This window comes from Pan paniscus, chromosome 9 (genome assembly GCF_029289425.2).
Source record: "Pan paniscus chromosome 9, NHGRI_mPanPan1-v2.0_pri, whole genome shotgun sequence".
In the NCBI taxonomy this organism is placed as follows: domain Eukaryota; kingdom Metazoa; phylum Chordata; class Mammalia; order Primates; family Hominidae; genus Pan; species Pan paniscus.
The window spans coordinates 41,697,162-41,720,509 of record NC_073258.2 but is presented as its reverse complement, the minus strand read 5'-3'; the positions used below and the strand labels follow the sequence as shown (position 1 = coordinate 41,720,509).

General features: G+C 35.3%; 1 long non-coding RNA gene across 1 annotated transcript in view; it reads left to right on the top strand.

Annotated features, from left to right (window-relative positions):
* Positions 1–23,038, top strand: part of LOC117974896 (uncharacterized) — a 177,253-nt gene extending 154,215 nt beyond the window's left edge. The window contains exons 2-4 of the long non-coding RNA XR_004665065.3: positions 18,883–18,953; positions 22,550–22,720; positions 22,881–23,038. This is a non-coding gene — a long non-coding RNA (uncharacterized LOC117974896). The remainder of the gene's footprint in view (positions 1–18,882; positions 18,954–22,549; positions 22,721–22,880) is intronic.
* Positions 23,039–23,348: the final 310 nt, after the last annotated feature.

Genomic DNA, 23,348 nt, shown 5'->3' with positions numbered 1-23,348 from the left:
CAAAAGAAGACATTTATGCAGCCAAAAAACACATGAAAAAATGCTCATCATCACTGGCCATCAGAGAAATGCAAATCAAAACCACAATGAGATACCATCTCACACCAGTTAGAATGGCAATCATTCAAAAGTCAGGAAACAACAGGTGCTGGAGAGGATGTGGAGAAATAGGAACACTTTTACACTGTTGGTAGGACTGTAAACTAGTTCAACCATTGTGGAAGTCAGTGTGGCGATTCCTCAGGGATCTAGAACAGGAAATACCATTTGACCCAGCCATCCCATTGCTGGGTATATACCCAAAGGACTATAAATCATGCTGCTATAAAGACACATGCACACGTATGTTTATTGCAGCATTATTCACAATAGCAAAGACTTGGAACCAACCCAAATGTCCAACAATGATAGACTGGATTAAGAAAATGTGGCACATATACACCATGGAATACTATGCAGCCATAAAAAATGATGAGTTCATATCCTTTGTAGGGACATGGATGAAATCGGAAATCATCATTCTCAGTAAACTATCACAAGAACAAAAAACCAAACACCGCATATTCTCACTCATAGGTGGGAATTGAACAATGAGATCACATGGACACAGGAAGGGGAATATCACACTCTGGGGACTGTGGTGGGGTGGGGGGAGGGGGGAGGGATAGCATTGGGAGATATACCTAATGCTAGATGACGAGTTAGTGGGTGCAGCGCACCAGCATGGCACATGTATACATACGTAACTAACCTGCGCAATGTGCACATGTACCCTAAAACTTAAAGTGTAATAAAAAAAATAAAATAAAATAAAATAAATAAAAGAAAACAAAAAAATTGATTACCTAATAAAAAGAAAGGTATGTAAGTGAATTGGTAAAGGTTAAGAATAGAATTTACTGAGTTAGCAGAAAATTATAGCACTTATAATTAAATCCAATGTGGATAATTTTTGAAAAATTTAAGTAATTTGGATGAATTTTTACTAAATTTTGTATACAAAATAATGATGAAGAGAACAACAATACAGATACAATAAAAAGAATTAAATAATGTTTTTGAACTTCTGCAGAAATAAATAAATACAAGAAACACTAATGTATGATTCCCTAGGAGGCCAGTAATTGCCAGACTAACCTGTGAAGATATTTCTATCACCATGATTGTTCAACAAAATTTTCAGAGATTATGTTAACAAAGCAATATGAAAAATAAATTAAATACTTTGTAAGAGAAGAAAAATACTATTTATAGATCATATAATTTAAATAGTGGAATTAAGAAAATCCTAACGAATTAATGACAACACCAAGGAGACAAGAATATTCCTTAAATAAGATCTTCCAGTATCACAAAATATAAAGCCAAAGATATATATATATATAATATAGCATATAAATATCTTATATATCTATGTAAATATATAAAATATATAAATATATGTATCATATATAAAAATATATAACTATATTAAAATTAAGTACTTTTATCAAGAACATGACAAGCTAAGATTAAGAATGGGTGTAGGATTAGAAGAAAATATCTGCGATATATTTAATTTTTAAATAATTGGTATCTAGAGTACCCAAAAAAATGATATGTTAACAAGGAAAAAAGAAAACCAAAGTGACCCATAACACTTTTTTTAAATTTCAAAATTTGCATTGAAATGGAGCTTGCAGTTTAAAATATTAAAAATTTTAAAAATACATTTCTGACATTATAAGACGACTTACTAAAAAACTTTTACATACAAACATGTACAAAAAACCAGTGATTACTACTGCAAGAAAAACCTAATAGAAAAAATAAGCTGGGCACAGTGGCTCATGCCTGTAATCCCAGCAGTTTGGGAGGCTGAGGCGAGTGGATGACCTGAGGTCGGGAGTTCAAAACCAGCCTGGCCAACATGGTGAAACCCCGTCTCTACTAAAAATACAAAAAGTATCTGGGTGTGGTGGTGGGTGCCTGTAATCCCAGCTACTCAGGAGGCTGAGGCAAGAGAATGGCTTGTACCCAGGAGGCAGAGGTTGCAGTGAGCTGAAATCGTGCCATTGCACTCCAGCCTGGGCAACAAGAGCAAGATTCTGTGTTAAAAAAACAACAACAACAAAAAGAAAATCTTCAAATATCTATATCTTTTTTAAAAATTACACTTTAAGTTCTGGGATACATGTGCAGAACGTGTAGTTTTGTTACATAGGTATACATGTCATGGTGGTTTGCTGCACCCAGCAACTCATCATCTACATTAGGGATTTCTCTTAATGCTATCTCTCTTATTTCCCCCCCACAACCCCTGACAGGCCCCAGTGTGTAATGTTCCCCTCCCGGTGTCCATGTGTTCTCATTGTTCAACTCCCACTTACAAATGAGAACATGCGGTGTTTGGTTTTCTGTTCCTGTGTTACTCTGCTGAGAATGTTGGTTTCTAGCTTCATCCATGTCCCTTCAAAGGACATGAACTCATCCTTTTTTATGGCTGCATAGTATTCCATGGTGGATATGTGCCAAATTTTCTTAATCCAGTCTCTCATTGATGGACATTTGGGTTGGTTCCAAGCCTTTGCTATTGTGCATAGTGCTGCAATAAACATATGTGTGCATGTGTCTTTATAGTAGAATGATTTATAATCCTTTGGGTATATACTCAGTAATGGTATTGCTGGGTCAAATGGTATTTTTAGTTCTAGATCCTTGAGGAATTGCCCCACTGTCTCCCACAATGTTTGAACTAATTTACACTTTCACCAACAGTGTAAAAGAGTTCCTATTTGTCCACATCCTCTCCAGCATCTGTTGTTTCCTGACTTTTTAATGATCGCCATTCTAACTGGTGTGAGATGGTATCCCATTATGTTTTGATTTGCATTTCTCTAATGACCAGTGATGATGAGCTTTTTCTCATGTGTTTGTTGGCTGCATAAATGTCTTTTCAGAAGTGTCTGTTCATATCCTTTGCCCACTTTTTGATGGGGTTATTTTTTTATTGTACATTTGTTTAAGTTCCTTGTAGATTCTGGATATTAGCCCTTTGTCACATGGATAGATTGCAAAAATTTTCTCCCATTCTGTAGGTTGCCCCATTCACTTTGATGATAGTTTCTTTTGCAGTACAGAAGCTCTGTAGTTTAATTAGATCCCATTCATCAATTTTGGCTTTTGTTGCCATTGCTTTTGGTGTTTTCGTCATGAAGCCTTTGCCCATGCCTATGTCCTGAATGGTATTCCCTAGGTTTTCTTCTAGGGTTTTTATGGTTTTAGGTCTTATGTTTCAGTCTTTAATCCATCTTGAGTTAATTTTTGTATAACATGTAAGGAAGGGGTCCAGGTTCAATTTTCTGCGTTGACTAGCCAGTTTTCCCAATACCGTTTATCAAATAGGGAATCCTTTCCCCATTGCTTGTTTTTGTCATGTTTGTCAAAGATCAGATGGTTGTAGATTGGTGGCATTATTTCTGAGGCTTCTGTTCTGTTCCATTGGTCTATATATCTGTTTTGGTACCAGTACCATGCTGTTTTGGTTACTGTAGCCTTGTAGTATAGTTTGAAGTCAGGTAGCTTGATACCGCCAGCTTTTTTCTTTTTGCTTAGGATTGTCTTGGCTATATGGGTTCTTTTTTGGTTCCATATGAAATTTAAAGTAGTTTTTTCTAATTCTGTGAACAAAGTCAATGGTAGCTGGTTGGGGATAACATTGAATCTATAAATTACTTTGGGCAGTATGGCCATTTTCACAGTATTGATTCTTCCTATCCATGAGCATGGAATGTTTTTCCATTTGTTCATGTCCTCTCTTATTTCATTGAGCAGTGGTTTGTAGGTCTCCTTGAATATCTTAAGATATGTATGACCTTATTATTGAAGTAAAATACCTTCTTATATTTATTATTTAAAGAAAACTAGAAAATTATGTAATATCGAGGTACTCTCCTTATGCTGCTATTGAGATGTTAATTTGTGAAGCCCCCTCTGAAACTAATCAAACAGCACTGATTGAATTTAATATGGGCATTCTCTATAATCTTGAAATTTTGATTCTGAGGAAAACCTTTGAATACATTTACAAGTATGTATTTAAGAAGAAGTTCATAGTAATGTTACTTTTTCTAACAGTGTTGAAGGCAATGTAGGTGTCCATCACAAGGGGGAATAGATAAGGTATGAGCTAAATCTACATGTTGCAATATGACTAGATCACTGAAACATAATTGGTATTACTCTAGCCTAGGTGTTTTTCCCTGAGAAACAAATACAACTGTCCATCTTTCTTCTTTTGGACATTTTCTTAAATATCATCTTTTCAGTTAGGGCTTCCTAGCCATCATATTTAAAATATCAAGTTAACCAGAACGATTAGAATCTCCTAGCTTCATCCTTCTTTCAGCTTTAACTTCCTTCATAATGCTCATTGTCACCTACTACACTGCATGTTTAAATTATGTATTTTTTGTCTCTTCTTAAAATCTGTATTGAACAATGGTTTGTCCCTTGTGTTTAATAAATGTTTGCTAATTACTTTTTTCCTAAAATCTCTTTGATCCGACATTAATATTGCTGCATCACCTATCTGTTCATTTTTAAAATTGGCCTTAACTTAGTATATTCTGGTTACTTATGAGTTTTCAAATTTTCTGTGTTATCAATTAAAATATATATTTTCTAACTCAGATATAAATAGTTTCTGAATTCAATGAGGTTCATGACATTCATTGGTTTAATATTTATTTTGCTTACTATATGATAAGAAACTTTAGAGAGGTAGGTGGTGCATATCATGTTTACTTGATACTAGTCCAGCAACTAGTATCATTTCTGGTATATGATTAATGTGTTAGTTGAAGGAAGTTGATAAATGAATACTTGTTTTTCAAAATATATGAACTAGATAACAACTGGCAGTGAAGAGAGTGTAAGGAGTGAATTTAAAATAACATGAGCTGAATCATTTTACAGCTAAACATGTTTTAAAGTTTTCTAGTTATATATACGTATATTTATCAGATTATATATATATATATATATATATATATATATATACACACATACATAGAGAGAGAGAGAATACTCAATTGGAGTGAAAACACAATCGAAATTAAATAACCTTTGTGACTTTAGGACTGAGAATATGTATAATTTCCACAATATCAAACATGTTTATTTATGTGATGTTACTTTAGCTAAAAAGAATTTTTTAAAATATTGAGGTTATAAAGATGTTCAACCCATTTTTATTTTATTTAATTGTTACAGGAATGTAATCCATCTCATGAAGTGATTTACTGTATTATGGTAACACATTAGTCACTACATGTTAGCAATTTTTCTCCAAAAATAGGTAATGTTATTAAGTAAAAGCATGTTAGATGTTGGGCATCCCCTAAGGCTTCTGTGAAAAATACCATGCTACTTTCTTTTTCAAATTAAATGTTGCTGGCTTAAAAGCACTAATGGCTGAAATCCCACTTAATCATTTTTTTCTACTTTTACCTGTTCTACTTTAAATGATCTTTCTACATGGAAACAGATTGCATGCATGGATCATGATTCGCATTTTGACAAACAGAATTAGATGGGAAAAGAATTCTGGGAAATATATCAGGGTTATTATAATACAAATCACCAAAAAGGCTGATAAAACATAAGCAGCTAAAATCATGAAAAAATCTCTCTCCTCATGAATCCTTGTGGCTTTACTATTACAGTAGATAATCACCATGGTAAAAGCTTTGGATACAGAATAAGGATAGAGTAAGTCTTGGAAGATAAATTAAGAAAGTAAAATCCCATTATTATGGATAATACTATTCAGATTACCATGTCACAAGGGCTGAATAAATTAAAGAAGTTCCATCTAGCTGAGACTTAAAATAATGATTTACAAAACATTGCATGATAGTAATGAATCTCTGGATTTCTTCAAAGAAAATTCCAATTTAAAGATCTATAAATACTTCTAAATAGGTAACCAAGACAAAAACAACACAATATTTCTGTTTTTCTTTTTAAACTCCTGTTTCTTGCTTCTACTATTTTGATCTTATATTCTTAGTAAGCAAGGTATCTAAACATTTTCCCAGAAATGAAAAAAATCTTATTTTATTATTGTTTCTCTCTCTCTCTCTTGAAAAATCATAGTAGTTCTGATTTAGGTTAGGTGTGTGTTAAAGGAATTTCCAATTTAAGGAAAATAGGAATTTCCACAATAGGCTATACTATGCGCAGATAATGGCTCCTTATCCAGTTTATAATCTATCTGGTATCACTCTACTTTCTTCACATAAGAAGCACATAAACTTTTCTAAGCATCATGTGTCTTCTGTTCAAGGAAGCTCATCAGTATATTAACTGTGATTTTTGGTGATACCAGAAGTAATATTTTTTAGAGGCAAATGTATTTCTGATTAGGGTGATGGTTGGAAAGCTGAGCTGTTAATTATAGAGACTTATGTCCTGGGAATCTCTCCTTTCTCAGATGTTAGGACCTAAAGGATATCATAGATACTTATTTCTGGAGAAAAGATCTTAGGAGACAATATTGATATATATAATGTAAGTATATAAATACATAAGAAATATACATATTTGTAAAATATTTCTCTCTCTGTTCCTCTTCATTTTCCCCCTCATTCTCTCTTTTATTCAGTCATCTGCCTGCTCCATCCTTATAGGTTAAGCAAATAAAATTCAGGAAGCAAGTGGTAGATTTTTCCTTAGTGTCTTTCCACAAGCTTTTCAGACCACATACCCTCCCTCAGAGCTTTAATCCACTCTCCTGCTGCCACACCTTCCCTGTACTTTTCTAGTTAGATATGAGAGCTTATAATATTGGGGTGTCTATGTTGCTTGTGATTTGGTGGATATTTTAGAAGACATATGCTAATACTATAGAATACAATACAACGGACAAAAAATAAGGAATAAATATATGAACAAACAAATGAAATTATAAGGTATGTCTTTAAATTAAAAATACATAAATCATTTACAGCAAAATATCTACAATATGAAATAATATATTAACAACTCCCAACACACCCCTAAATACACTTCCCTCACTATACAAACACACATATTTCTTACTGGTACATATATGTATGTAAATACTAGAAAAAAGCAGTGACTGGTGATGGCAAGGATAGACTTGGAGAAAAGCATGCTAAAAAGGGACATCAGTCCTATCTGCAAAGTTTATTATTGTATTTTTATATGCAGAATATATCTGTGCCTTATATAATTCTTTTTCTATTTTCAGACAGAGTCTTGCTGTTTCCCAGGCTGGAGTGCAGTGGCACAATCTTGGCTCACTGCAACCTTCGCCTCCCAGGTACAAGCAATTTTCCTGCCTCAGCCTCCCTCGTAGCTGGGATTACAGGCACACGCCACCACGCCTGGCTAATTTTTGTATTTTTAATAGAGATGGGGTTTTGCCATGTTAGCCAGGCTGGTCTTGAACTCACGACCTCAAGTGATCTGCCTGCCTCGGCCTCCTAAAGTGTTGGGATTACAGACGTGAGCCACCGCACCCGGATGCCTTATATAATTCTTGAAATAGAGGAAAGTGAGAACGAGATCAAGGGGTAGAAGAACAAAGGAAAGATTAGGCTGTAACAGATCCATTAAAAATATTTTTTAAAATATGCAACTATTTGCTATCTAATAGATGTTCAGTAAATGTTTGCTGAATTTAAAAATTAATAAAGTCATAACAATGGGAGTATTAGCAATTTAATGAAGCAGAATATTTCAAAATTAACTGTCTCATTTCTCTTCTGTAGGTTTCTTATAAGCAATAAGATGTGTGTTGCACCTACATTCAAAGAGGATTTAAAGACATTGAGTCCTTGAGCCTCCTTTGTAACTGAAAGCTTTTTTATTTTTAATACTATCAGAGCCATGATATCCCTAAAAATATGTTTATGCCCCTTGTCCTACCCTGAATTGAAATTCATGGATAATATAGACCATCTAAACATGTAATTAAGTCAATTTATAATAATTGTAATAAATGGAGGAATAAAAATAAACATATTTCTTATAAAGCAGAGTGTAATTTAATATGTATATATTTTCATTACCTTATTAAAAGATGTCATGAATTAACCAGAGATTAAAACCATACATACAAATGCAGACTAATACAAGTGTGTTACATTGGTCACACAAATAACTCAGGAAGTGCTACCTTTGGAGATAGATAGAGCTTTTAGAAAAGTCCTAAACCAAATAAAATACAGTCTTCCATAGATACAGATACAAGAAGATTTCAAGCATAAAAAATTCATTTTACATGAAAATCTTGAAAAATCTGAGAATAGGTAAAATGAGATTAGATTGTATGATCATATAACTACCTTAGTGTTTCTGTGACTATCTGTCATGTGATTTCAAAGTCATAAGGCATGCAAAGGATCCTGTATCATGTGGAATTGTTCAAATGTCTGGTATAGTCCTGCCCTACAAAATGTTATTATCTTTCTCATTAGTGTGGCAATATATAAAACATTAAAAATGTTTTCTAGGTGTATCATACTTACTAATAACTATTATCTTAGATGCTTGGAAGTGAACAGACCAGATTTTTCTAGATGGAAAGTGATCTGATAAGAGTGGCTTCTTAGAGGCAAGAAAGCCTAAGGGAGCTAGGATACACAGGATCAGTGGAAGAGGAAAGATGTACACACACACATACACACACACAGGTTTGGGAACTCCATGCACAAGTTTGATACAGAATGGATGGATGCTACTTGTGGTGCAATTTGGTTTTTAGTAGACCTTGTCAGCCTAGGCAAGAATCCTGAGAGCAGCAGGTATGATGGCTGCAGACTAGATTTGAGCATTTTCCCTAGATTAAGTCAAAGTTTTGTTTACATACTAAGAAAATAGATTCACTCCACTCATGATTTTACTCACAAAATGAGGCCCAAGTCATGTTTAATTTCATTTAAAAAATAAATAAAATAGGAAAGTTCTGGTTAGAAATCTTAAATTGAACACATGAATTTAGCTCTACTGTCTTTTGGAACCCCACCACCACAACAACAAAAAATATAACTCAAGAAGTAAACACACACACACAGGCAAAGAAAAAATTAGAGGGAAAAACAACAGCATTTTATGTTTGAAAATATGAAACAGACAAGCATCTAACCTAACAAGCATAGTTCTAACCTAGAAGTAGGGAAAGCAAAAAAGCAATTCTACTTAAATCACAGAGGTTTAAAAAAAATCTCAGAATCACCCCCATCCCATTTTTTTTTTTCTGAAAAGGAGAATGATTACTGCCCCTTCCCCCGCTGGAAAAGAAAAGTTTGCTTGAATCAACTCGGGCTGCCATAACAAAATACCATAGACTGGGTGGATTAAACAACCAAAATTTATTTTCTCATAGTTTTGAAGACTGGAAGTCCAAGATCAAGATGCGAGTATGGCTGGTGTCTGGGGAGAGCTCTCCCATTGGGTTGCCCATGACAACCTTCTCACTGGCAGAGAGTGGGAAGGAGCTCTGTGGTATCTTTTCTCATGGGAATACTAATTCCATTAGGTCAGGGCCGCACTCTTAAAAACTTTATGTGATATTAATTACCTCCTAAATGTCCTATCTCTAAATATAGTCACATTAGGGGTTAGGGCTTTAACAAATTAATTTTGAGAGGGACACAATTTAGTACATAGCATTCTGACCCCGGCCTCCCAAAATGCATGTCCTTCTTGCGTGCAAAATACATTCAGTCCATCTTGATAGCCCCAAAATACTTCCTTGATTCCAGCATCAACTCTGAAGTCAAAAATCCAAAGTCTCATCTAAATATGTAAATTAGATATGAGTGAGATGCAAAGTACAATTCATCCTGAGGCTACATTCAGCTTGAGCTGTGAGCCTGTGAAGCTAAATAAGTCTGAACTTCTAAAATAAGATGGTGGAACAGGCATAGGATAGAAATTCTCATTCCAAAAGGGAAAAATCAGAAAGAAGAAAGTTATCGGTTCCTAGCAAGTACAAGACCTAATAAAGCAAATTCCATTTGATGCTAAGCCTGGAGAAGAATCCTCTTTGGCTTGATGTTGTGGACCTTCAGGTGCAGTGGGGTAACTGCTCTGTTGGATGGATCTACCTCCATGTCACTGGGCCATGGCCTTGCCCCTGAAGAACTGGTTGAAAGCATCATGGTCCCCCAGAATGAGAGAGGCCTCACCCTTTAAAACTGAGAAAGAACTAGCCCTCGCCCCCGGACCTGTGGTGGGAGTGACGGTCCTACTTTTATACCTGAATTGCCTTTGAAATCATTCTTCCATTTTCTTGAAGGTTTGCTGTGCTGGGAAACTTTATGCTGCATGTTTGCAGCAAGAGGGTTCTGTTGGCACTATATAACACAAGAAATCCAAGTATTTCATTTCCTTCCATCTCTGTCCCTTTCAGTTCAAATTGGCAGTGTGTCTTCTCATATAATCCCATACTCCTTTTATCAAATGATAGTCCAGCTACATATTTTTGGTGTTCTCTTCTGAATATGATTTCTCATTTTTACAATATAGATAAGCTGATAATTTTTCAAATATTTAAGTTCAGATTATTTTTGCTTAACAGTGTCTTCATCAATTCATCTCTCTCTTTTACATTTTGCTATAAGTAGTCAGGAGGACCCAAGCTACACTCTCAATTTTGCTTAAAAATAACCTCAGGAAAATACCCAATTTTATCACTTGCAGGTTTTACTTTTCACAGAGTACTGGAATACAATTCAATACAATCCAACCAAGTCCTTTACCACTTTATAACAAGGACTGCTACTACTATCTGAATGTTTCTGTCTGCCCCCAGCCCCAAATTCCTATGTTAAAACCTATCACCAATGTGATTATATTAGGAGGTGAGGCCTTTGAGGTGTGATTAGATCACTGGGTTGTAGCCCTTATAAATGGGATTTGTGTCCTTATAAATAAGTTCCCAGAGAGCTGCCTTAAGCCTTCTGCCTTGTGAGAACACAAGAAAGAAGGTGCTATCTATGAATCAGGAAATGGACTCTCATTGAATCTCCTGTCACTTTGATCTTGGCCTTCCTAGTTCCCAAACCTGTGAGAAAGAAATTTCTGTTGTTTGTAAGCTACTCAGTTTATAGTATTTTGCTAGTATCCCAAATTAACTAAGACAAAATTGGTACTGAGAAGTGGGAGTGCTGCTGTAACAAGATGTGGATGTGGCTTTGGAACAGGTTAATGGGTAGAAACTGGAATAATTTTGAGGTGCATGCTAGAAATAGCCTTCATTATTGGGAATGGACTGTTAAGGATGATTCTGGTGAAGGCTCAGAAGAAGAAGAGAGCTCTTACATGGCCATGATCAGAATGCTGATAAAAGTGTATATGGTAAAGGTTATTCTCAGGAAGTCTCAGACAGAAATAAGAAACATATTATTGGAAACTGGAAGGAAGGCAACCCTTGTTATAAAATGGCAAAGAACTTGGCTGAATTCTGTTCATGTCCTAGTCTTTTTTGGAAAGTAGAACTTGTGAGCTATGAAATTGTATATTCTGCTGAAGAAATTTAGAAGCAAAGTGTTGGAGGTACAGCTTGGCTTTTCTTAAATGCTTACAGTAAAAGGCAAGAAAGGAAAAATGATTTAAAGACAGAATATTCAATAAAACAGGAAGCAGACACTTTTATATGGAAATTTATCCATATATTCATATTGACAGTAATACAAAAGCACATTTGGGAGAGAACAAGGCTACGTCCAAGCTGACATTTAATAAGGAGATTAACAAGGATCTTCCATTTTTATGGAAGCCAGAGGTTATTTATCAAGGCAATGGAAAAATGACCCAGAAGGTATTTCAGAGATCATCAAAGCTGCCCATTCCATCACAGGCCAAGAATCTGAATGAAGACAATTGCCTTTCCTACAGTTTCTAATAATATTTTCCTCATTTCTGTCGAAGACTCCACTAGAATGACCTTTTAAAGGTCCATATTCCTACCAGCATTCTGTACATCACTATTTATGTATTCTCTAAGAAGATACAGTTTTATCTCTAGCTCTCTTTTCTTTCTGAGCTCTCATCAGAATTGATTTTAATGTCCATATTTCTGCCAACACTATCTTTGCAACAATCTAGATTTTTCTAGCAAGAACCTAAAAAATTTTCCAACCTCTGACGATGACCTAGTTTCACAGCCATTTCCACATTTTTTAAAATCAGTATCAGGCCATCGATTCTTGGTTCCAAAATCTGTTTTAGTTGGCTTGAGCTGCCATAAAAAGATACCATAGATGGGTTGGGTTAAACAGCCAAAATTATTTTTTTACATATTTGGAGACTAGAAGTCTAAGATCAAGTTACTTTCAGGGCCAGTGTCTGAAGAGGGCTCTTTCCTTGGGTCGCAGATGACTACCTTTTTGCTACGTCCTGACAGGGCAGAGCAGGGGATTGGAGTAAGCTCTCTGATGTCTCTTCTTCTAAAGACACCAATTCTGTAGAATCAGGGCCTGGCTCTTATGATCTCGTTTAAACTTTATCACATCCTAAAGACTTTTCTTGAAATACAGACACATTGGGGATTAAGACTTCAAATATGAATTTTGGAGTGATACAGTTTAGTCTACAGCAGTCATTTAAGAAGTGGACTCACCCAAATCTTTCATCTATTGTGAAAAACCAAGAGGATGGTTCTTAGTCATTCTGGCAGAAGATAGGAGGTTTATTCTTAAGGGAAGGTAAAAACAGAGAATCCCTGAACTGAGGATTTTAAAATCTAGCTAAGTGTGGGGGATAATTTTTGGAGACATTTAACCTTAGTCCCCCACTCAGTTCCTAGACCACTTAGTACTTAGTCCTTTACTGAGTTCTCAGATAACAGGTCAGGTATATTTATTCTAGAAAGAAAAAAAATGAAAACAAAACAAAACCAAAACATATCAAAACATGGAAGTATGTTTCTGGGGAAAAATAACTAAGGAAAAATATTTTCTTCTAATGATATCAGGGACTGTCTAATAAAATGTTACAACCAGATTGCCTTACAGACTAGAGCACAGTTGTCATGTTTTACCCACAGGCTTAGAACTTCCAACCAGATTTAAATGCCATGTTTTAAAATGTGAAGAGATAGCCATGGATCACTACACATTTAGACATTTGTTTATATTATGAAAAATAGAAATAAAAAGCAAACAAACACAGGAAGGACAACTTGGAAGAAACCGTTATTGAAAGGAGAATAAAACTTCAGTAGATGTTAAATAACCAAAAAGACCAAAAGGAGATATTTTCTATAAACAATAAACAAAATATTATCTTTTAAAAATCAAGAAATTAAAGAAAAAATGTGGTTGTTAACCTAAATTATGAGAGCAATATGAAAAACCACCCACTTTGAAATTAATATTGTAGAAATTTCCTAGAAACTAGAAAAAAAGAACAAAGAAATAAAAATAGTTTAAAATATTAAAAAGAAAAGTTTAGGGGAAAAATCCATAAAATAAAACATCCAGGCTGGGCGCAGTGGCTCACACCTGTAATCCCAGCACTTTGGGAGGCCGAGGCAGGTGGATCACGAGATCAGGAGATCAAGACCATCCTGGCTAACACGGTGAAACCCTGTCTCTACTAAAAATACAAAAAATTAGCGGGGTGTGGTGGCAGGCGCCTGTAGTCCCAGCTACTCAGGATGGTGAGGCAGAAGAATGGCATGAACCCGGGAGGCAGAGCTTGCAGTGAGCTGAGATCGCGCCACTGCACTCCAGCCTGGGTGACAGAGCAAGACTCCATCTCAAAAAAATAAAATAAAAATAAAATAAAATAAAATAAACCAAATAAAAGTAGTTCAAAAGTGAACAGAGATAATGGAAATAAATTATCAAATAAATAAATTAGGAAAATATTCCGGAACAAAGTATCCAGATTGAAAGAACTGCCTAATGTATGAATATAGACATTCATGGAGGCACATCATTATAAATTTTAGAATGCTGGGGGCAAAAAGGTGAATGTAAAACTTTCTGATGAGGAAATCTGTCTCCTCTCAGACAATATTCCTAATGTTGCCATATTTTTCAAAAGCAATACTTGAAGCTAGAAATCAATGGAGTAAAACCATAAAAGTCAGACTTTTTTTTTAAATCTAGAATTCTATTCCCTGTCACATTAGCAATAAACTTTATAGCTAGAATTGATAGTTTCAGTCATGCAGGCAATAAGAAATTGACTTCACCTTTCCCAGGAGCTAATGAAATAAGTGTTCCCATGGCTTTTTCCCCTGCTCCACCCCTACCCTATGAAAGAGAAGACAAACAAACAAAAGATAGAAGATCTAAGCATAGGACTGCTACATAAGAAAGAGTCTAAGACAATGCCTAAGATTATGTGGATTAAGATCCCACATGACTGCAAAGAATCCATAGAGAGCAATAAATCCAGTTGAAGGAAGTCAGAAAACTCTACAAAATATTTGAATATATGGAAAAGACTTTAAAACTTTAAAAATATTTAGAAATAAATTATTGATATATATCAGTAATGATTTTGCTTGATATATATATATACATACATAAAGCAAATATATATCAAAATCATTAATTTTAAAAATTGTTTTAATCATTTATATATTTATTCAATAAGTATACTGAATGTTCATTAGAGTATAGCACACTATAAGGAAAATCATTTTTAGAGGAGTTAAGTTATAATCAATTCTCATTAAAAATTATTGTCAGAATCAAAATATTTCTAATTACTAGCTATATGAGACAGGCCAGTTACTTAAATTCTAAGCACCTTTAAAACAAAATTATGAAATGAGGATAATTTCTTTTCTCAGACTACTGTGAAAATTAAAGTAGACTATTTGTTTCCTATTACTTTGATATTCCTATTAGTCATACACCCAGACATGCTATTTAAAGTGAATTTAGTGTATTTTAACTGGTTGTAGGTACGGATGCTCCTTGACTTTTAATGGGGTTCCATTTCCATAAACCCAACATATTTTGAAAATATCATAAGTCAAAAATGCCTTTAATATACATAACCAACCGAGCATCATAGCTTAGTCTTGTATTCCTTAAATGTGCTCAGAATACTTACATTAGCCTACAGTTGTACAAAATAATCTAACACAAAGTTTATTTCATAATAAGGTGCTGAATATCTCATGTAAGTTTTTTTTTTTTTTTTTTTTTTTTTTGAGACGGAGTCTCACTCTTGTTGCCCAGGCTGGACTTAAGTGGTGCGATCCCAGCTCACTGCAACCTCTGCCTTCCAGTTTCAAGAGATTCTCCTGCCTCAGTCTCCCGAGTAGCTGGGATTACAGGCACCCACCACTACATCTGGCTAATGTTTTTTTGTATTTTTGGTAGAGACGGGGTTTCACCATGTTAGCCAGCCTGGTCTCAAACTCCTGACCTCGTGATCCACCCTCCTTGGCCTCCCAAAGTGCTGGGATTACAGACATGAGCCACCGCGCCCAGCCCTCATGTACTTTTATGGAATACTGTACTGAAAGTGAAAAAAAAATGGTCATGAGGGTACCTGAAGTATGGTTTCTATTGAACACATTTTGCTTTTGTACTATCATAAAGTCAAAAAGTCACTAAGTTGAACCATCTGAAGTTGGGGACCATATGTGAAAACATTAAAATTGCTAGCATTACTGAAAACTACAATATTATTGAATTTGAGACATAATAAAGCTTTTTTAGGCATTTTAAATATAATTATATTTTAGGCAAATTTTTATGCAAACTTTTTGCTACCCACATTTTAAGTAAAGCATATCTTCATACAAGTTTAGAACTTAATTAGAAATTTGAATTGCTTATAAATTTATCATATCTGTAAATTCAATAAAATGTATGAAATTTCTATTGAGAAGAAGTAGTCATTAGTGCTTCACAAATGTTAAAAAAAATACAATCTTATATTCAACAATATGGTACTGAACAACAATTGAGATGAGATTAAAATCAAGGTTAAAAGCACTTGTATTAATTAAACAATTCCTGGAAGGCTTGGGGTCAAATGTGGGTTTTGATCTCTGTTAATCTGAGTAGACACCAGACCATATAATAAATGTGACCTACTTGATTTTGCAATCATTAGAGTTCCAACTCTTCATTGCTCAAGGTATCATGATTTTTGTTGCATTTGTTTGATGCTTCTACTCGGTTAAACTTGTAAATAAAAGTTGTGTTACATCATAACAATGAAAGAAAAAGAAAAATATTTATATAATTTAACTTAGTTCCTGGGACAGTCATCAATTTATTAATTACATCTAAAAATAATCTTAAATAAAATGTTCAAAGACTAGAAATCTTGACCAGTAAGTACCTCCTTAGATCCTTTGATGACATTAACAGCATTCATGAAAGCTAACTGCAGGCACACTTTATGCAAAACTGTATTTCCAACAAGCCACATATAAGTCATTCTCTATTTTCTCATTGACTACAAAATGAATTCCATGAGGCTTTATCATCACATGCAATTTATTCTTAGAAGGCTGTTGTTCTTAAGACTCATTTTTGAGTTCTTCTTAAGTACCAGGCAGAGGTCAAGGCCACAAACATTAAAAAAAAAAAATTCTAACTTATCTGAGCAGGAAAAAGCTTATTAAAATGAAATTGGTTAGTGCCCAGAAATGTGGAGGGCTGAAAAACCAAGCTCAGAATATGAGCAAGAATGACCAGACACAGTGGTTCACCCTTGTAATTCCAGTATTTTGGGAGGCTGAGGTGGGCGGATCACCTGAGGTCAAGTGTTCGAGACCAGCCTGGCCAACATGGTAAAACCCCATCTCTGCTAGAAATACAAAAATTAGCTGGGCGTGGTGGCTGGTGCCTGTTATCCTAGCTACTCAGGAGGGTGAGGTAGGAGAATCACTTGAACCCAGGAGGCAGAGGTTGCAGTGAGCCAAGATCACGCCATTGCACTCCAGCCTGTGCAACAAAAGCAAAACTCCGTCTCAAAAATAAAACAAAACAGAATATGAGCAAGAGTAAAGAAATTAAGCAGCAAGGCTCTAAACTACTAGCAGAGCTCAAAACTGTTTCATCAAGGGCGACAATGTCACAGCTTCCCCTGATGACCTACAAACTGGTTGTTTCTGTTTCTATTGCAAGCTGCCGCTACTTCCTTGGTTCAATAGCTTATGATTCAGTCGAGGGTATTTCAATAATTAGGTAAATGTACATTCATAGGGACAAAAAAAAAGCTGGGAAAAAGAACGTCTAGCATTTAGGGCTTCTGTAGTAGAAGACTGTTCTGCATCCCCTCAAGATACTTACAATGGGATAATCCCAAATGTACTAAGGGAGTTCAGGTACTAGCAAACAAAGGATGACAACTGTTTATGCCATCTTGTTTCTAGCACCTGAGATCAGTAAAGAATGATTTACAAATTAGCACATACCCAAAGGAGCATAAGAGAACCTTCCATTGCTATCCATCACAAACTTATTGTCACGTGTATAACCTCATTTTTGTTTATTGCCTTGATTTCTCCAAATTTTTATTTGTTTAATGATAGATATACCTATACACTAACATCAATGCTACAAGAAAGGGAGTTTTGTTTCTACGCTTTGTTGATCTTTCAAGCTGACCACTTACACACGTATATCGCCATGTAACTAAAACACACATGATATTGACTGCCCTACAATTTCTGCCTCTACTCAACCATGTGGTTTCAGTGATAGTGATATGGTTTCACTCTGTGTCCCCACCCCAATTTCATCTCGAATTGTCATCTCCACATGTCGAGGGAGGGACCTAGTGGGAGGTGATTGGATTATGGGGGTGGTTGCCCCCATGCTGTTCTCATGACAGTGAGTAGTTCTCATGAGATCTGATCATCTAAAAATGTGCCACTTGCTCCTTGCTCTCTGTCTCCTGCTGCCATGTGAGATGTGCCTTTCTTCCTCTTCACTTTCTGCCATGATTGTAAATTTCCTGAGGCCTCCCCAGCCATGCTTTCTGCACAGCCAGTGGAACTGTGAGTCAATTAAACCTCTTTTCTTTGTAAGCTACTGAGTCTCAGGTAGTTCTTTATAGCAATGTGAAAATGGACTAATACAGATAGCTTCAGTCTAGTTAGTTTACATGATCTTCTCTCCTTACCCAATGAATTGCTCTGAACAGTTGAGCAAAGCTGGGCCAAGGAGAATTATTCCACAAGATTTGTTTTCTAATAGCATTGCAGGAGAAAAAGTATTTCATTTAAATCTGAGACTCAGGCTCCATCAATGATGACTGTGGATTCTGCCAAGTAGTCTGCAGTGAGACAGAAGCATGCATGCATGAGGTGTGCCCTCCAGAGAAATAGAAAAGTTCTGAGGGCATCCTAATCAATTTGTTCCTCCTCTTATTACTATTTAGTTTTCAATCATTTCTTCAATTGCGTGTGATACTTTAATATTCTTTCAATGAATTATCCTTCTTGCCAAAATAAGTTCTATCAATTTTTCTGTCCTTTGCAATTCAAATTGCTAAGACTAACTTACATTGAATAACACCTCAAAGTACCTGATTCACTGAAGGATTTGAGGTGGAAAAATCTTACTTCCCCATCTTCCTTTTTCTGTTTGGTGCAAACCTTCTGTTCCACTCCCCAGGTGGGGGTAGTGTTGAGAAAATTCTTTCTCCTCCTCTATTCGAGCTTTTCAAGGAAAAGAAAAGTAATCTGGTAGGAACATGACAACTTGAACAAACAATGTTAACTATGGTTTTGGCTACTGTTCCTAGAAGCATAAAAAATATCTTTCTCTTTCTCTTGGGACCAGTGTCTTGATTATACAGAAGAACAAAAGGCTCACTCTCCTCTTCCCATATTGGTAGTTGCACAGCAGATTTAAGGCCTATTTTTCTATTGTTTTCCAGTAATGAAATTTGTGAGGTTGGCTGACTTACGGCTCATGGAATCGGTTTTGTGGAATTCACTCTTCTAACAGGTAGGTCAAAAAGAAAAAAAATTGGTGTGGTTAAAGAGAACGTCTCCAGTTGCATCTAATCACGGCTGTATTCTCTAATTCAGATTTAAAAGGAAGTCTTTACATGTATGAGGACATTAAACCCTCAGTGACAAAGTTTACACCATGATCCTCATTAAGTTCCCTGAATTTTATCTGTAAAGGCTAACCTTTAAGACCAGGTGGAGAGAGGAGTAACTGGCATTTCTGGCAACACAACAATATTGACAGAGTTATCTGTATTATCAGTTTAATATACACTCACAGATATTCAGGATTTTGTCCATGTTTTGATACTTTCTTCTCCTTCAATAGGAATCAAATATTTTTTAATTAATGAGAAAAGAAAAACACTGTCTTTTTTCCATGTTTTATGTGGAAGAAGCAAACATCATCTATTTTCTATCACTCATCACAGAGTCAACAAATGTTTTCTGATCAGCAACTGTAATGTCAGGTTCTGTGTGCAGTGCTAGGAAACAGATAAAACATATATGCCTGCCCTCAGTGTGTTTAGGACATAAGCTTATTAACTTTGTTCAGAAATTTTTCTCTTCTATCAGAGATTTCCCTTAGGATACAGGGAAAGTGTATTATACTCACTTGCTATAAAAATGTCTACTTATAATAGGGTATAAAACACTGAAATGTCTTTTATAATATGTTGATATTATAAAACATATGAAAGAACACAGGCTGGGCGTTTGGCTTACACCTTTTCTCTAGAATAAACGAGATAAGTGTCATTTCATGAGTTATTTAATCTTTGAAGGCTTTGATCTTCTCATCTATAAAATGGGAGTAGATTTTGTTGTACAGATTAAATAGACAAGCATATGTCCTGTAAATGTCAATGCAGACACTTATGCTAAGTGAGATCAGATGGAATGCTGGTGATTTTCCACTTAGGCCATGCATTCTATACAGTAATAGGATCCTCAAGTGAGTAAAAAATGGTTATTAAGAGTAAAAGCATCTTACTATTTTGATGGGTAAAGCACAAATACACATACAGTATATAAAAAGATACACACTTTATCTGTAGTACTCAAATTTCATAGGGGAGGTGATTGAGAAAATATTTAAAAAGACTGTTTGTTTAACTGGGGTGAGTTTAAAATGTTGAGAAACTGACCTAGGGAATAATCTAGTTTCTTCCTAACATAGTTACAAGACCATGTGAACATTACTTCTTCTATGTTCCATTTCTAAAATTTGTGAGGGCATTTATTAGCAACCTTTCCTTTTCTACCTTATATGGTTGTGGTGAAGATCAAACGATAATGTGTATGCAAATATTTTGAAGTGTAAAAAGTCCTACATGTTATCAAACATCATTATTGATTTTCTCCCATGATGGGCAAAAATAAAATACAGTTCTTAAACAGAAAATATAATATCTCATGATTTGAGACAACTCACATTCCCAGCTCCTTTACAATTGGAGGTGATGCTGGTGACCATTTTGAAATGTAGTTCTTCTACTTGACAGATTTAGGTATATTACTAAATACACTTTAAAAGAAGGTTGCCTATTTCTCAACTTAGGAAAATAGTGTAGGAAGCAATTCTCTTTTCCTTCAAGTACATCAGTTTTTACTTTTCAGGTCCTGTGTCCCAACCTACACTCCTCAAATCACATATATTATCCTTGAATGTCTAATGTTGTCTAAAATTGCTTGATCACATGGATAATTTTTCTCTATGTCAGTATTATGTTTACTTTAATCTAGTTTATTTATTCTCCACTCAAAAAAAAGTATTGAAGACCAACTATTATTTGGACTCTGTCCTGGGCACTGGACATACCATAGTGACTAGAACAGACAATATTCCTAGCCATATGATGCTAACAATGGTAAATTTTACATTACTTAGGTGCTCCTGGAAAACAATAAAAATTAAGAAACCCTCTCATCATTTTGTGTTTTCAGATAGGCCTACTACTGCAAGGCACAATCATTCCCCGTATGAACTATATATGTAAGATTCATGGATGCCCCATTGTTTACCTATGACAAGGCCAGACGCAGGCCCTCCAAATTTCCTTTCATTCATAAATATTAGCTGAACTGCTTGCATCCATGGACCAATCTGGACAAAATACCTGCTATTTTGGCTTGACCAAATGTTAGCTAGGCTTCTCTCCTTCTGCAAGACCCTGAACTTGAATCCACCTTCAGCCAGAGGCAGCCTACAACCCATCCTTTAGGACCTTTTTGAGAATAGCTGATCTTAGCATAAAAGAGTCTGTCATCTACTATCCTATCAAACAACTATTTCATCCCACCCTCTGGCATCCACTGAGCCTTGTTTACTATTCCCTGTAAATGGAAAGCCCCTTTCTGACAAACCTTTCAGATCCTTCCAGTTCTCATGGTCAGAGTATTCCATTTAATGAAGTCATTCCCCCAATCTATTGCAGTAGTCTTCTTCTCTCCTATTGCAAATATATGTTTGAGTCTCTCCTACCGTCACTCTGGATTTTCTTTTAATTTGACAGTGCTTATATACAAATGGATGTGAATTATTGTGCATAATACAATATTAAATTATCCAATATCTAATCCTGAGCATAAAGTTTATAATGTTCTTCTGAAACTTAAGGAAGTTTGTGAGTATCCTCTAGTTTTCATTTCTGCTCTCCATTTCTAACAGGTAACACATGGGCATTTGACCTAGATGGAAAACAATGTAAATTTATTTCAAGGACAATATTATCAGACTGTGATGGCTATTGGGAATCCAGTAGTAAGGGTTCCCACCCAAAATGCATTCTCTGGAAGAAATGATGATCTGACTATTAATTTTTTTTGGTTTGGTTGGTTGGTATAGACTCACATGTGATTCATTTATACCATCCTCTATAAACCTCAATCCAGGTTTTTCCCAAATTATTTTATTAATTTCCATGACACTGTCATCTCATTTTTTGATTCCCATTGCCAAAACACATGGACGCTTTCCCCTATTTGACCTATTAGTTGCCTGGAAGCCTACCAGTAAGAATAAATCTGTCTCTGTCTCTCTCACACACACACACACACAAACACACACACACACACACACACACACACACACAGAATCATTCCTTCTAGATTATCTGGATTCTTAGTCTTTGTTTATATGTTGCCTTCATGGTCTTGTTTTTTGCAAATATAATAGATAAATTTCGCCTATTTTTCTCGGGTCAGGTAAACCCATTAAAGCCAAAAACAAAAACAACTTCTTGACCCACAACACATAACTTTTACTTCCAAGCAATTATGTTAAATATCACTTTAATTATCATCAGCTACTACCAACTGTGTTATTCTTTTGACCTGAAATTTATAGCTGCTCAAAAACCTTAAGGTGGTAACATAAAATGAAAGCAAGTGCTGATTTTAAATATGGAAATTACAAATTGGGAATTTACAGCTGAAATCCACGTTTGTGCTGAAGCCAGTGGAAGTGAAGAAGGGAAATTGTTGTGGTAAAAATGAAAAAGTAAAGAAGGGTGATATTTTTACTCATTAGTAAAAGAGCTTTAGTTTGGGTCTGCTTCTTAGTTTTTCCTTTTCCAATTTTTTTCAAAGGAAATGAATGATTTAAATATGAAGCAACATTTACAAAGGAGACGGAATGCTTTCATGTTCTTTCAACTGTCTGTATGTAAAGATAACCAGGATTCAATAAGTAATAAATACAGATCAAATGAAGGACATGTGAAGAATACCTAGTACCCACTCTCTTTTCACTTAATAAAGGTAAGGATTAATGTTTTACAACTTTTCACTGAAGTACACTTGGCTTTCCCTGAACCTCTCTCTCATTCTAAATATTACATTCCTTCAACATGAAAAATGGAATGACAGCAATAAAACTTTTTCTTTCTTTTTTTGTGATTTGCAAAACATCTGAGAATAGGGAGCCATCTGCTACTGTCATGTAAACAGGCCAAAATGACTGGGTAGAGGAGAACAAGTCTGGTATTACAGCCACATCTGCTGGCCCAGATCTCAGCCAGGCTCCTGCCCCAGAGGTGTGGAAGACCCAGGGACACCAATTCTGGCAAGTATTCTGGGGTCATGCTGGTGTTCTGCAGAACAAGGAACAGCTGCAAGGAGCAGAGGTGATACAGCAGGTTGTGAAATGAGATATGGGCTTATGTCAGAGTCATTAAGCATTTCTGATAAATGGGCTGCAAATTAATTGCTGGTTCTACTAATTAATTTATTTGAGTTGCTGAAATCCTCAGGCCTGGCCGTGGTTGTTAGCAGAGCAGAGTGATACTTCAACACGGAGAGTATTTATTTTTCCCTCAAATAAAGAATTTGGATTTGGGCTTAGTTGTTGATGCAGCTTTCCAAAACATATCAACAATAAAAATATTAA